The sequence below is a fragment of the Rana temporaria genome, chromosome 3, assembly GCF_905171775.1.
Source record: "Rana temporaria chromosome 3, aRanTem1.1, whole genome shotgun sequence".
In the NCBI taxonomy this organism is placed as follows: domain Eukaryota; kingdom Metazoa; phylum Chordata; class Amphibia; order Anura; family Ranidae; genus Rana; species Rana temporaria.
The window spans coordinates 19,099,349-19,115,374 of record NC_053491.1 but is presented as its reverse complement, the minus strand read 5'-3'; the positions used below and the strand labels follow the sequence as shown (position 1 = coordinate 19,115,374).

At 50.4% G+C, this 16,026-nt stretch overlaps 2 protein-coding genes across 3 annotated transcripts in view; one reads left to right on the top strand and one right to left on the bottom strand.

The window, feature by feature from the left end:
• Positions 1–11,516, bottom strand: part of LYSMD4 (LysM domain containing 4) — a 28,683-nt gene extending 17,167 nt beyond the window's left edge. The window contains exon 1 of the mRNA XM_040342331.1: positions 11,330–11,516. The gene's annotated coding sequence lies outside the window, so the exon portion shown is untranslated. The remainder of the gene's footprint in view (positions 1–11,329) is intronic.
• A 94-nt stretch (positions 11,517–11,610) lies between these two features.
• Positions 11,611–16,026, top strand: part of RNF212 (ring finger protein 212) — a 47,239-nt gene continuing 42,823 nt past the window's right edge. For both annotated transcript variants that reach the window (XM_040342330.1, XM_040342329.1), the window contains exon 1: positions 11,611–11,893. The gene's annotated coding sequence lies outside the window, so the exon portion shown is untranslated. The remainder of the gene's footprint in view (positions 11,894–16,026) is intronic.

Here is a 16,026-nt window from a genome sequence, read left to right as displayed (position 1 = left end):
CCTGCAGAGGGAAGCACAGGCCTGCAGAGGGAAGCACAGGCCTGCAGAGGGAAGCACAGGCCTGCAGAGGGAAGCACAGGCCTGCAGAGGGAAGCACAGGCCTGCAGAGGGAAGCACAGGCCTGCAGAGGGAAGCACAGGCCTGCAGAGGGAAGCACAGGCCTGCAGAGGGAAGCACAGGCCTGCAGAGGGAAGCACAGGCCTGCAGAGGGAAGCACAGGCCTGCAGAGGGAAGCACAGGCCTGCAGAGGGAAGCACAGGCCTGCAGAAGGAAGCACAGGCCTGCAGAGGGAAGCACAGGCCTGCAGAAGGAAGCACAGGCCTGCAGAAGGAAGCACAGGCCTCAATTATCGTCCGGTGCGATCGCGCGGCGGGGGCGCACGGAGACACAGGATGGGGGTATCCTGCGATTCCCTGTGCACCCCGACCTCCCCCGCCACGCGATCGCGTCGGTCGCAGCCTTCTGCAGGCCTATGATTCCTTCCCCAGGCACCAGGTTGCTAATTCTAGTCGCAATTGCGACCTGGCGCCTGGACTTTGTCGAACCCTGTATTAAATACATTTCAGAAAGCGTGTTCTATACTTTTTCCCCCTGTGTGCTTCCATTTTATTACACAGAACGTATTTCTGAACTTATTTGTTTTGGTGTCTTTGTATGAATGGATTGGATGGGCTGTTACCGACATATGGTAAAAAATGTCATGTCAATAAAACCTTTAGAAATATATTTACCTAGAATAGCGACGTGTCCAATACTTATTTTACACGCTGTAGAAGTACATTTTGAGACTACAAAAGCACAATGTGGAACTTTGAAGATTTTATTGTAATTCTTAAAAAATGATATTTATGAAAAATATTTTGTATTTCCACAACCCTATTAATAAAGTTTTGCTGAATGACAACATAGAAATATATGTAAAGGAAAAAAAAAAATGTATGGATGGAAAAGAAAAGTTCTTTACTTAGTGGGTGTATCGTGGAGTGTGCTAACGTTAACAATGGAAAGATGTGGCAAATACTGTTATGTTAAAGTCATAATGAAGTTCACTTTTTCACATCTACTTATTTTAACCACTTAACCCCCGGACCATATTGCTGAGTACTTTTTGCGATTCGGCACTGCGTCGCTTTAACTGACAATTGCGCGGTCGTGCGACGTGGCTTCCAAACAAAATTGGCGTCCTTTTTTTCCCACAAATAGAGCTTTCTTTTGGTGGTATTTGAGCACCTCTGCGGTTTTTAGTTTTTGCGCTATAAACAAAGATAAAGCGACAATTTTGAAAGAAAAATTAATATTTTTTACTATTTACAACAATAAATATCCCCCAAAAATATTTTTTTTTTAAAAAAACGTTTTTTTCCCTCAGTTTAGGCCGATACGTATTCTTCTACCTATTTTTTTTTTTTTTTTTTTTTTTTTTAATATCGCAATAAGCGTTTATTGATTGGTTTGCGCAAAAGTTATATGCCCATATTCTCTCTAAAAATCCGCGGGCTGCGCTTAAGGCACTTACACTCCGCTGTCCCAACTTACAGGAGCAAGTGCTGTATTCCCCAAACACTTGCTCCGTAAGTTGGGACGGCGGAGTGTAAATGCCCCGGCGTAGCCTGGCGGATCTCCAAGGGGGCGGCTTGTATTCAAATTAAGCGCGCCCCCGATTCTAATGAACTGCGCATGCGCCGGGCTTCAAAAAGCCCAGTGCGCATGCTCCAGTTCTCGGCGGAAAACGGCAATGACGCCGACGTGTGCGTCATTGACGTAAAGTCGGATTCAAGAACGACTTAGTAAAACGACGTACCCGACGAAAAAACACGACGCGGACCCGACGCCATCCGTAACATGGCCTACGTGGGACTTGCGGAAACTGACTCCTCATATAGCAGGAGTAAGTTTCCGCTTACGCAAACGACGTTAGCGACGGTTACGCGACGCAAACTCGTTCGGGAATCGGCGTAGAAGGATCATTTGCATACGCAAATGAGTCCTTCACGTAAATGCCATCTAGCGGCGGCCGGCGTCATTGCATTTAAGATCTGCCAGTGTAAGTGACTTACAGATGGCGGATCTTAAGTGTATCTATGCGAAAATGATTCTAAGAATCAGTCGCATAGATACACGGGCCAAAAAAGGGAGATACGACGGAGTATCCTGAGATACTCCATCGTAACTTCTATGAGAATATGGCCCTCAGTGTTTACAAAATAGGGGATAGTTTTATGGCATTTTTATAAAAAAAATGTATTAGTAATGGCGGCGATCAGCGATTTTTTTTCGGTACTGCGACATTATGGCGGACACTTCGGACACATTTTTGGGACCATTGGCATTTTTATAGCGATCAGTGCTATAAAAATGCCACTGGCAGGGAAGGGGTTAACACTAGGGGGCGAGGAAGGGGTAAATTAAGTTCCATGGGTGTGTTCTAACTGCAGGGGGGGGGGTGGACTCACTAGGGGAAATCACAGATTGCTGTACATACATTGTATGAACAGACAATCAGCATTTCTCCCCTGAGAGGACCGAGAGCTGTGTGTTTACACACACAGCTCCCGGTTCTCGCTCTGTAACGAGCGATCGCGCCCAGCGGGCACGCGGGAGTCAGGGGCGAGCGTGCGCGCCTCCCTATTGGCTGCTCGGCGAGATGACGTATAGCTACGTGATCTCGCCCAGCAGAGCGGAACTGCGGCGGCTGGTCGGCAAGCAGTTAATGCCATGATTTTTTTTTTTTTATTATTGCATTTTAGTGTAAATATGAGATCTGAGGTCTTTTTGACCCCGGATCTCATATATAAGAGGACCTGTCATGCTTTTTTGTATTACAAGGGATGTTTACACACACAAAAAAAAAAAAATTGCAATAAGCGATTTTTAAGAGTAAAAGTTTGTCGCCATTCCACTAGCAGCTGCAATTTTGAAGCGTGACATGTTGGGTATCAATTTACTCGGCGTAACATTATCTTTCACAATATAAAAAAAAAAAATGTTGGGCTAACTTTACTGTTGTCTTATTTTTTAATTCACAAAAGTGTATTTTTTCCCCAAAAAAGTGCGCTTGTAAGACCGCTGCACAAATACGGTGTGACAAAGTATTGCAACGACCGCCATTTTATTCTCTAAGGTGTTAGAAAAATATATATATATATATATATATATATATATAATGTTTGGGGGTTCTAAGTAATTTTCTAGCAAAAAAAAAAAAAAGAATTTAAAAAGGAACACTACAGGCAGAATTTTTTTTTTTTTTAAAACAAACATGTTATACTTACCTCCACTGTGCAGCTGGTTTTGCACAGAGTGTCCCCTAACCCTGTCTTCTGGGGTCCCTCGGCGGCTGTCTCGGCTCCTCCACGCAAGAGCTTTTCACCCTCATGCGAGCTGGCATGGTGGAAAGCTTTTGCGAGCGCGCTCCCATGATACAGTGGCGGGCATAGCCGCCGACTGTATAACTCGTCCCTGCCCCCGGCGTCATCAGGCTGTGATTGATAGCAGTGCCAGCCAATGACTGCGCTTCTATCAATCCCTCCAGCCTAGCCAATCAACGGCCAGGCTGGGAACCCGAAGAGGATCACGTGGACGCGCACGGGACTTTCGAGGGGTCAGGTAAGTAAAACGGGGGTTCGGTGGTACCGTCGAATGTCTTTTCACCTTAATGCATAGGCTGCATTAAGGTGAAAAACATTTACCTTTACAACCCCTTTAACTTGTAAACACCAAGGGCCAGATTCTCAGAGGAGATACGACGGGATATCTCTGAGTCTGAGCGGTCGTATCTCTGCATCCGGCCGGTCGTATCTATGCGCCTGATTCTTAGAATCAGTTACGCATAGATTTGTATTAGATCCGACAGGCCTAAGTCTCTTAAGCCGTCGGATCGTAACTGCATATTTACGCTGGCCGCTAGGGGCGTGTACGCCGATTTACACGTCGAAATATGTAAATCAGCTAGATACGCGAATTCATGAACGTACGTCCGTCCGACGCAGTACAGATACGCCGTTTACGTTAGGCTTTTCCCGGCGTATAGTTACCCCTGCTATATGGTGGCTCAAGTGCGGCGTACCAACGTTAAGTATGGCCGTCGTTCCCGCGTCGAAATTTGAAAAAGTTACGTCGTTTTGCGTAAGTCGTCCGTGAATGGGGCTGGACGTCATTTACGTTCACGTCAAAACCAATGACGTCCTTGCGGCGTACTTTGGAGCAATGCACACTGAGAAATTCCACGGACGGCGCATGCGCCGTTCGGGAAAAACGTCAATCACGTCGGGTCAAGCCTGATTTACATAACACACGCCCACCTCTTCACAATTTGAATTAGGCGGGCTTACGCCGGCCTATTTACGCTACGCCGCCGCAACTTTTTTTTGGAGAATACGGCACTTGCCTGTAAAAGTTGCGGAGGCGTAACGTAAATGGGATACGCCCGCACAAAGTTGCGCCATTCTACGTTAATCTACCCCAAAATCTCAGAGAGAGGCTTGGTCCTTAAGTGGTTAAGCTTATCAGGGGAGGGGTTGAAGGTCGGCCATATGCTTACTGAAGCGGATTCTCCTTCTAGGAGCATTTTACGAGCAAAGATCAAACAATACTCCTGTGTTTATGTCCTAGCACGGCTCTGTAAGAGATCTATGAAGCTGGTGAGCGTTTTAACACTTTGGCGTCTCTCCAAAACAGAATCGTTATCTTTGGAACAACTGACTATAGAACCCGCACGTGAAACTGACGCTTTATGGGCTGCATGGGGCCCTCTTGACCCTTCTCTGGGGCCCGCAGTGCCCCAATACATATAAAAGAAAAGTACTTGTGCTATCCTTCTAAAGAGGTGGCTGACAAAAACACTCCAATTACATCCAATTCTAAAACATGTCAATAAAATTCTTTTAACCCCCCAACTTGCATCAAACCCTTGAAGCTCATAGATCAGGGGTGACAAACACAAGGCCCGCGGGCCGAATCCGGCCCGCCAGACCTTGCCATGTGGCCCGCGCAACGGTCCGTCCGTTGCCACTAGTGGTGAAACGGATCGTAACCGATCCATGATCCGCGGAGCGCACCGCTGCCTCGGCCTTAGGAAAGGCCACGGCTTTGGCCTAGCTCCGGAGCGGTCGGCCATCTTGGTACACCCGGCTCCTATGATGGACGTCCCGGAGATCCAATCCCGGGACCGTGGGACGTCCATCATAGGCGCCGCAGACTCCAGAAGGCGGCAATTACAAGCCTCCTCCACAGCATGCACATTGCACTGTAAAGATCCCGGGTCGGGCGGGTTGGCTCTCCTCTACTCCCCTCCTTTCTGGCTGGCTGACTGGCTGCCATGACAAATGATGGGTGTATGTCGGGTAGGTGAGGTCAGTGAATGTCAGGTAGGTGAGGTCAGTGAATGTCTGGTAGGTGAGGTCAGTGAATGTCTGGTAGGTGAGGTCAGTGAATGTCTGGTAGGTGAGGTCAGTGAATGTCTGGTAGGTGAGGTCAGTGAATGTCTGGTAGGTGAGGTCAGTGAATGTCTGGTAGGTGAGGTCAGTGAATGTCAGGTAGGTGAGGTCAGTGAATGTCAGGTAGGTGAGGTCAGTGAATGTCAGGTAGGTGAGGTCAGTGAATGTCAGGTAGGTGAGGTCAGTGAATGTCAGGTAGGTGAGGTCAGTGAATGTCAGGTAGGTGAGGTCAGTGAATGTCAGGTAGGTGAGGTCAGTGAATGTCAGGTAGGTGAGGTCAGTGAATGTCAGGTAGGTGAGGTCAGTGAATGTCAGGTAGGTGAGGTCAGTGAATGTCAGGTAGGTGAGGTCAGTGAATGTCAGGTAGGTGAGGTCAGTGAATGTCTGGTAGGTGAGGTCAGTGAATGTCTGGTAGGTGAGGTCAGTGAATGTCAGGTAGGTGAGGTCAGTGAATGTCAGGTAGGTGAGGTCAGTGAATGTCAGGTAGGTGAGGTCAGTGAATGTCTGGTAGGTGAGGTCAGTGAATGTCTGGTAGGTGAGGTCAGTGAATGTCTGGTAGGTGAGGTCAGTGAATGTCTGGTAGGTGAGGTCAGTGAATGTCTGGTAGGTGAGGTCAGTGAATGTCTGGTAGGTGAGGTCAGTGAATGTCTGGTAGGTGAGGTCAGTGAATGTCTGGTAGGTGAGGTCAGTGAATGTCAGGTAGGTGAGGTCAGTGAATGTCTGGTAGGTGAGGTCAGTGAATGTCTGGTAGGTGAGGTCAGTGAATGTCTGGTAGGTGAGGTCAGTGAATGTCTGGTAGGTGAGGTCAGTGAATGTCTGGTAGGTGAGGTCAGTGAATGTCTGGTAGGTCCATGTATGTCAGGTAGCCCATCCCATCCTATCCCACCCCACCATACCCCATCCCATCCCATCCTACCCCATCCCACTCCATCCCATACCACCCCATCCCACTCCACACCACCCCATCTCGTCCCCATCCCATCCTATGGCCCCCCCCCACCCCATCCTACCCCACCCCACCCCATCTCATGGTGGATGGGAGGATGGAAGGAGGGTGGAGGGTGCAGAGGTCAGATATTGCACACGGTCCAAAGCATACTCCTGTATCCTGCATTTCGTACGCAGCAAACTCCTGAACCCTGCGCTCCATATAACCAGTCTTACAGATACAACCAACCGGCCCTTTGAGGTCAACCACACTGCTAATGCAGCCCCCGATGAATTTGAGTTTGCCACCCCTGTCATAGATGGTTACAGATCTCCTCTATTGTAAAATTACCGCCATTTTTCTACACCCAGAGCGCCAAAGATGACATTTACAGCCCCCTGCCATAGAAGCGAATAGTTGCATGTGGCTGGACTTGGATAAACAATGGAGGTTTCCTTGCATGCGCAGTAGAGCCGCACAATTCAGAGCCAAAGTGACAATCGCTATTTTTTTGCTTAGAATAAAGATCGTGATTCTCGCTGTGTATAATCTTTAACAATACACAAACAATTTGGGCTAACTTTACTGGTTAGTTTATGGTTTTGGTTTTTTTATTCATTAAAGTTTTTTTATATCTAAACTTTATTAAAAAAAAAATCTTTACATATTAGGCCTCATACACACGACGGGACATGTCCGATGAAAACGGTCCGCGCACCGTTTTCATCGGACATGTCCGCTGGCGGATTTTGGTCTGATGGCTGTACACACCATCAGACCACGACGCGACGCTGACGCTGCGACGTGCGCGACCCTGGAAGGTCAATGCTTCCACGCATGCGTCGAATCACTTCGACGCATGCGAGGGCTTTCGGTCAAGCGGACATGTCCGGTAAGTCGTACAGACGACCGAACATGTCCGACGGACAGGCTTCCAGCGGACATGTTTCTTAGCATGCTAAGAAACATTTGCCCGCTGGAAACCTGTCCGGTCGGCCGGAAAATTGTCCGGTCGGCCGTACAGACAACCAAACATGTCCGCGGAAACTGGTCTGACGGACCAGTTTCAGCAGACATGTTCGGTCGTGTGTACGGGGCCTCACATTTAACATGCCTTGACACTTAAAAGGCAGCTCAATACTACCATCCTTTACTATATGGCGATTTCCGATCCTCCCCAAGAAAAAATGTTTTACTCCAAAAATCTAAAAAAAACAAAAACAAATGTTTTACTTACCCGAAATAGCTGTTGCTATGCGGAAGTCCCGAATCTGCCTCTTCATCCTCCGCGGTGGATTCTCTTCCTCCTCCTACACTCGGTTTCTTCTTGTGAATGGGGGCGCGCTGCATTCTGGGAACTGTGTGTATCCCAGACAGCAGCCGGCCCATTCACAAACCGCCGCGCTGCTCGCGCATGGAAACGGGCAGTGAAAAAGCGCTAAAAACAGCACCTGCAAAGCGCCCTGAAAGAGCCGCTCATTTCTATCCAGTGTGAAAGCCTGAGAGCTTTCACACTGGAGCGTTACGCTGGCAGTACAGGAAAAAAAAAAGTCCTGCCAGCCGCATCTTTGAGGCACGGTGAAAATACAGCGCCTATAGCGCCCCTACCCATTGAAATCAATGGGGCAGCGCGGCTGTATAGCCTGCGCTAAAAACAGCAGTGCCCACCATTGCCACCCACCAGCACTGCTACGCAGCGCCCACCAGTACTGCTAAAGAGGGCCCACCAGTGCCACCCACCAGTACTGCTACGCAGTGCCCACCAGTGCCACCCACCAGTACTGATAAGCAGCGCCCACCAGTGCCACCACCAGTACTGCTAAGCAGCGCCCACCAGTGCCCCCCACCAGTACTACGAAGCAGCGCCTACCAGTGCCACCCATCAGTGCACATCAACAAAGGAAAAAAATGTCCCCGTTTGCAAAATTGTGTAGCAAACTATGAAAATGTTTTTTTTTTTTTGGTAATTTTTTGTTTGTTTAGCAAAAAATAAAAAACCCCAGTGGCGACCACCGCACGCAGATGTACGTCGGCAGAATGGCACGGGTAGGCACATTGTTGTACAGGTACGTCCCTTCAAATTTGCCGCCCAGCGTGCGCCACGTGCCTCGTGAGTGTGCTCACGGGTCCCGGGAACTCGATGTTCCGGGGAGGCCTGCGAAGGCGGTCGGCAAAGGCAGAATAGGGGGATGGATTTGTAAACAAGGCATTGCCCTATTCTGACTGGTGACACTACACACCAGCCAATGGGGAGTGGGGGTTGACGTTCCAGCTTACTGTGTGTCCAATCCCAGTGACTCACGCAGATGGTGTAGGCTTGTGGAGAACCCATACTGGCTCTATACATGGACTGTGAAGTAGGGAAGCCCCGAGTGCCACACACTAAACAAAGCCAACAGTTACTAGGATAAAAGCAGCCCCAGCCTGGCTCCGTCCAGGCAACGCCACCCCGATACGTTTCGTCCCGCCCAAAGAGAATAGTCGTGAATGTGCTCCATGACGAAGTCCCATGGGTGAGGCAAAATGCGTCTCAGGGCTTCCATACTTCAGAAATGCACGTCCACACCACCCCAATGCGTTTCACCCCGCCTACAGGGCTTAGTCATGAAGGTCCTCCATGACTAAGTCCCATTGGTGGGGCGAAATGCGTCACAGGGCTTCCCTACTTCAGAAATGCACATGACCACACCAACACATTTCATCCTGCCTATAGGGCTTAGTCATGGAGGTCCTCCATTTTTATGTCCCATGGGTGGTGTGAAACGCGTCTTGTGGCTTCCCTACTTCAAAAACGCACATGTCCACGCTACCCAATACGTTTCATCCCGCCTACAGGGCTTAGTTATGGAGGTCCTCAATGACTAAGCCCCATGGGTGGGGCGAAACGCATCCTGTGGCTTCCCTACTTCAGAAAAGTACCATCGGTGAGGCGAAATGCGTCACGGGGCTTCCCTACTTCAGAAACGCACCTGAATGCACATGTCCACACATCACCAACACATTTCATCCTGCCTAAAGAGCTTAGTCATGGAGGAATCTGGGTGACCTTCATGTCTATGTCCCATGGGTGGTGTGAAATGCATCTCAAGGCTTCCCCACTTTAGAAACACACGTGTCCATGCTAGTCCAACGCGTTTCATCCCACCTACAGGATTAGTCATGGAGGTCCTTCATGACTAAGTACCATTGGCGGGGCGAAATGCATCACATGGCTTCCCTACTTCAGAAACGCACATGTCCACACCAACACATTTCACCCTGCCTAAAGGGCTTAGTCATGGAGGTCCTCCATGTCTTAGTCCAATAGGTGGTGTGAAACACATCTCAAGGCTTCCCCACTTTAGAAACGCACATGTCCATGCTATTCCAACGCGTTTCATCCCACCTACAGTGCTTAGTCATGCAAGTCCTCCACGACTAAGTCCCATGAGTGTGGCGAAATGCATCTGGAGTCTTCCCTACATCAGAAATGCCCATGTCCGACATGTTTCATCCCGCCTATAGGGCTTATTCATCGAGTTCCCCCATGTCTGCATCCCATGGGGGTGTGAAACGCGTCTCGTGGCCTCCCTACTTCAGAAAACAAACCCCAATGAGCTTCACCCCACCTACAGTTCATAGTTATGCATGTCCTCCACGACCAAAGCCCATGGGTGGGGGCAAAATGCATCTCTGGGCTTCCCTACATCATAAATGCACATGCCACGCCTATACAACGCGTTTCACCCCACTTACAGGGCTTAGTCATTGAGGTCCTACATGACGAAGTCCCATGAACTTTTTAAATACAGTTATAAGGGGGTGGTGGTGATATCTTTACCCTGGAGATGGGCTTTAAACGTTCATCAATCAGCAGGTAAAACATAACGTGAGTGCAAGCTTCTAGGACAAGGAATCGGTGTGCTGGCTCTGGTGTGGTCAGACCACAATGATGATGGTTATCATGGGGGTAGGGTGCCCACGTGTCCCGGATTGCCCGGGATCATCCCGTAATTGACATCTTTGTCCCTGTTCCCGGGCACCTTCATTCCAGGACAATACAGTGACCCAGAATTGCCCCCTTGGCCGATCTGATGCCCCCTAAAAATTGCCGCCGCATTGCCGCTGTCCCTCACTGCCCGTTGTGGTAGTTCTGTCCGAGACCACTTCATTTCCCCCCAGACGCTGCCTGGCTCACTGCCAAAACAACTGGTTGCTAGGCATGGCCCGACTGGCGTCTAACAACCAGTGACGTCAGGACGAGGAGGAGAGTGGAGCCCCAGCATTCCACGTGAACCAATGGAGGATTCCTCCTCGCGCCTAAGCTCCGCCCCCGACTTTGCCTCTTCCCTTATGGCTGCTCCTGCGCTGGAAGAAAGGTAGGTAAAATGCTCCCTGCACTGCCCTGACTCTGAGACTGTGTAGCTCATGGTCACTCTGCCCCCCTCCAGTCATGCGGTACATTATACTGCCCTCCACTACCACCCCCTCCTGTCCCAACATACTGCCCTCCACTGCCACCCCTCCTATTATACTGCCCTCCACTACCAACCCCTCCTGTCCCAACATACTGCCCTCCACTGCCACCCCTCTAATCATATTGCCCTTCGCTACCACCCCTCCCATCATACTGCCCTCCGCTACCACCCCTCCCATCATACTGCCCTCCACTACCACCCCTCCCATCATACTGCCCCCTCCCATTATACTGCCCTCCTCCACTGCCCCCCTCCCATCATACTGCCCTCTGCTACTACCCCCTACCAAATATACTGCCTTCCACTACCACCCCTCCCATCATACTGCCCCCTCCCATTATACTGCCCTTCACTGTCCCCTCCCATTTTACTGTCCTCCACTGCCACCCCTCTTATTATACTGCCCTCCACTAAACCCCCCCCATTATACTACCCTGCACACAGCTCATCCCAGAACCCTACACACAGGACTATCCAAGCCCCACATTACAGGTGAAGGGGGTACTTACCTCTATCATCCTTCCACAGCCGAACCCTTCCCTCCTGGTGACACACACACAGCTTGACTGACTCTCTGCCGGAAGTGTGTAAGGCGTCCACAAGCTCTTCCGATGACCCAAGCCTCGTTCTCCACTTGGCTCTTTGCAGCCCTCTACTGACGTCTAGGGCAGAGTCTCAGCCCTGGTTCTTCCGCGTTCCAAGCCTCGCTCTCATAACAGGAAACACGGGGCACTCTACCGAGTACTCTACTGACATCTAGCGGCAGTGTCTGAGCACACGCGGGCTTCTTCGCGTTCCAAGCCTCGCTGTGACCACAGGACACACGGGGTTGCCTTAGTCAGGTTTTCTGGTGTACTCCGCTGTCTTCTTCAGACTGCGTTCCGTTGTTCCTGCGTCACACCGCTATTATGTTTACTCATCTGACGAAACTATCTGCGTTCCAAGCCTCGCTCTCCCTACAGGAAACACGCGGCACTCCATAAGGTTCTATGTTGTCCCCTACCGGAAGCGTCTGAGCAACCTCGCGGCACTTCCGGGTTCCAAGCCTCGCTCTCACACCCGCTGTTTCCCAGGTAGCTTTAGATTGGATTTATACAGTATAGTAAAAGTTTGCACAAGAGAGTTGAGACTTTGTGTTAAAGTATAACTAAAGGCAAGACAGTTTCTTCTCTTTTTGGACAGAGTAAGAGAGGGGTATAACCCCCTGTCATTTTTTTTGGTTTTCTTTTTCACCATCTGTGTGCCATTGGGAAGATTTACGCTCACTTCCTGTCTCATAGCCAAAACAGGAAGTGAAAGACTTCCTGTTTTGGCTATGAGACAGGAAGTGAATGGAAATCTTCCCAAAGGGACCCAGATGGTGAAAAAGAAAACAAAAAAGCTGACAGGAGTTATAACCCTCTCTTACATTGAGTACAGGAGACATCTCTCTTCAACTGCGCATTTCTCTCACTTTGGAGGGATGCCCAGTTGAAGAGAGATTTCTCCTGTACTCCTCTTCCGGTGACAACTCAAGATTTGGGATTTTCTTTTTCTTTCAGAAAGAATGGTAAGCAGGATGAATAGAGAGGGGGCGAATTTCCCTAACGGCAACACAGGCAGCGATAAAAGCTGACAAATCCCTCTCCACTCCATCCAAAAATAAAAAGTTTTGCCTTTGGTTAGACCCCTTTCACCCTCGGGCAGTGCAGCTCGTCCCCTTCTCACTGTATCCTTAGGGTGGAGGAGTGCGGAGTGTAGCAAGATGGCGGCGTTTCGTCACATTCGGCTACCCATCACAGTTTTAGTGTGCTGTTTTGTCGCATATGGCGGGGTCGCGCATGCGCAGTGCGAAATTTTTCAGCGGAACGTCACTTCCGGGGCAAACTGTGATGGGTAGCCATATGTGACGAAACACCGGCGCTAGCTGTAGAGTGACGCTAGTTTTAGCGGCGCTTTTCGGGGCGCTTTTAACCCCCGCTAGCGGCCGAATAAAGGGTTAGTAGTGCCTGTGTTCCGCATTGCGGGTGCTTCGGTAGCGGGGCCTGTTCATCTCAATGGGCAGGGGTGCTGGAGGAGCGCCGTATGCACCGTTCTCACACCGCCCCAAAGGTCCTGAATGTGCGCACCCCCCCCCCTTCAGAGTGAGAGCACTTGGGCTTTCACACTGGGGAGACATGAGAGGCGATTTACAGGCGCTATTTTTAGCGCTAAAACGGCTGAAAAGCAGCCCAGTGTTAAAGGGGGTCTTATACTTTAACCACAGGTGTCAAACACAAGGCCCGCGGGCCGAATCCGGCCCTCCAGGCCATTTTGTGTGGCCCTCGCACCTCTCCTGCAGCTGCAGGAGAGCCCCAGCCCTCCTCTGGTCCTACCCCAGACCCTTACTTTCTGTTTTCAAGCAATGCATCCAGCTTCTTCCCAGCAGCAGCATAAGGAAAGGGGGGTGCATTGTGATGTAAGGGAGAGTGGGGGACTCAACTTCTGATGGTGGGGGGGCTCCTGACATCATATGTAAGGGGAGGGGATACGCTGGACATTTAATCTTACACATACAACCGACCCTTTTGAGGGCAATCATAATGCTGATGCGCCCGGCGATGAAATTGAGTTTGACACAACTGACTTAAAGTGTAAGTTCATCCCTTTCACACTGGGGCAAGGGCCATACTAGCTTTTGCGCTGCTTTTCGGCCGCTAGTGGGGTGCATTTTGCTCTGCTTTCAAAGCACTTTTAAAGCGGAGGTTCACCCAAAAAACAAGTACCGTATTTATCAGCGTATACCTCGGTATATACCGGCGCAGTGGTTCAAACACAGCGCGGGGATCGAGCGGGGAGGACACCACGATGGCCGCAGAAGGACGCCGGACCGGACGAGGCTGCCGATGGACGCGATGGACGACGGGCAGGACGCGATGGACGACGGGCAAGACACCGACGAGGGGCATCCAAACTGTAAGTATTTTTTTTTTCCAGGAATTTTCTTTCAAGTTCAGTAGTGCGCGCTATACGCCGGGGCGCATTATAGCAAGATAAATACGGTATATAACATTACATTCAGTATACCTCAAACATGTATAGTATGCCGTTTTTTTGGGGGGGGTGTACATACGGTATTATGGGTATTTTCCTCCCGGCTTCCGGGTACTCGCTCCCGCGGGAGTGGGCGTTCCTGTGCAGTGCCGCAATGTCATCTGGGAATTCGCCCATATGATTGACGTGCCTGAGAAAAACTCCCCCTGGCGGATAAGGCGCGTCACGACTTTCCGAAAGTAGCCGAACCGCAAGTCGGCTCTATACGGCACCTGCGCACCGACTAGGAGACGTGTAGAGCTGACTGCGCAGGCGCCGCTTTTTCTCAGGCACGTCAATCATATGGGCGAAGTCCCAGATGACATTGCGGCACTGCACAGGAACGCCCACTCCCGCGGGAGCGAGTACCCGGAAGACGGGAGGAAAATACAGATAATACCGTATGTACACCCCCCCCCAAAAAAAAATAAACGGCATACTGTACATGTTTAAGGTATACTGAATGTAATGTTATATACTTGTTTTTTGGGTGAACCTCCGCTTTAAGGCACTTTGAAAGTGCTGCCCATTCAATCCAATGGGCAGGGGCGTTTTGGGAGTGCTGTATACAACGCTCCCAACCCGGCCCAAAGATGATGCTTTCAGTACTTTTTTTTTCTGTCCTGCAAGCGCACCGCCCCCAGTGTAAAAAGTCACACTGGAATGAATGGGAGGCGGTTTTCAGGCGCTTAGCAGAGGCTACTTCCAGCGCTAAAGCGCCTGAAAACCACCCCAGTGTGAAAAGGGGTCTTACAGAAAATCTGTAAGGTGAACTTACCCTGTCCCCATCCCCCTGGACCCCGGACCCTGCACTGCCTACTCACTACAAGGGGTCCCTGAATCTACTCTCAAAACTATTGTGACAGCTTGTGGCCAAACTGGGGAATTACACTGGGGACCCAACGCTACACACACAGTTCCCTCTAAGAGCCGGTTCACACTGGGGCGACTCGTCAGGTGACTCAGCCGCCTGACAAGTCGCGTCCCATTCTATTCAATATAACCGTTCTAATAGGAGCGACGCAAGTCGCTCCGACTTAGAAAAAGTTTCTTGTACGACTTTGGGGGCGACTCGGGGCGACTTGCATTGACTTCAATACAGAAGTCATTTTACAAGTCGCCTCTGAAGTCGTCTTCAGGACGCCTTGCCGAGTCGCCCCTCGAAGTCGTGCCGCCCCTGTGTGAACTAGGTCTTAGTCAGTGGTTCTCAACCTGTCTAGTGCCGTGACCCCTTGATAAAATTTCCCATGTTGTGGGGACCCTTAACAGTAAAATTATTTTCATAGAGTGGGTTGTCAGCATCCAAGGCAAGACAAGTAATTTGCACCCCTAACCCACAGACATTTAGCGCTCCCTGAGTCCCTTCCACTCGTACAGTATTAAAACCCCTTATGGAACATTTTGGGAAGTGGTACATTTTGGGATGTTCCACTCTTTCTCTTTGTTCTCCTTTCTTTCCCTTTTATCTCTCTCTATCCTTTCATTTCTTGTTTTTTCCCCATTCCTCTCTCTAGCTGCCTTTCTTCTTCTTTCTCTTTATTCTTTCTCTCCCTTTTTCTTTGTTTTTCCCCCTCTTTTGCACTCCCTTCCATGTATTCTCTATTTGTATTCCTTCTCTTACTCCTTGATGGGAGGAATAGGATGAGTGGCAGTTCTGGCGGGGAGTTGGTATGAGTGGCAGTGCTGGCAGGAAGTTGGGATGAGTGGCAGTGCTGGCGGGAAGTTGGGATGAGTGGCAGTGCTGGCGGGGAGTTATGATGAGTGGCAGTGCTGGCGGGGAGTTGGGATGAGTGGCAGTGCTGGCGGGGAGTTGGGATGAGTGGCAGTGCTGGCGGGGAGTTGGGATGAGTGGCAGTGCTGGCGGGGAGTTGGGATGAGTGGCAGTGCTGGCGGGAAGTTGGGATGAGTGGCAGTGCTGGCGGGGAGTTGGGATGAGTGGCAGTGCTGGCGGGGAGTTGGGATGAGTGGAAGTCCTGGCGGGGAGTTGGGGTGAGTGGCAGTGCTGGCGGGGAGTTGGGATGAGTGGCAGTGCTGGCGGGGAGTTGGGATGAGTGGAAGTCCTGGCGGGGAGTTGGGGTGAGTGGCAGTGCTGGCGGGGAGTTGGGATGAGTGGCAGTGCTGGCGGGGAGTTGGGATGAGTGGAAGTCCTGGCGGG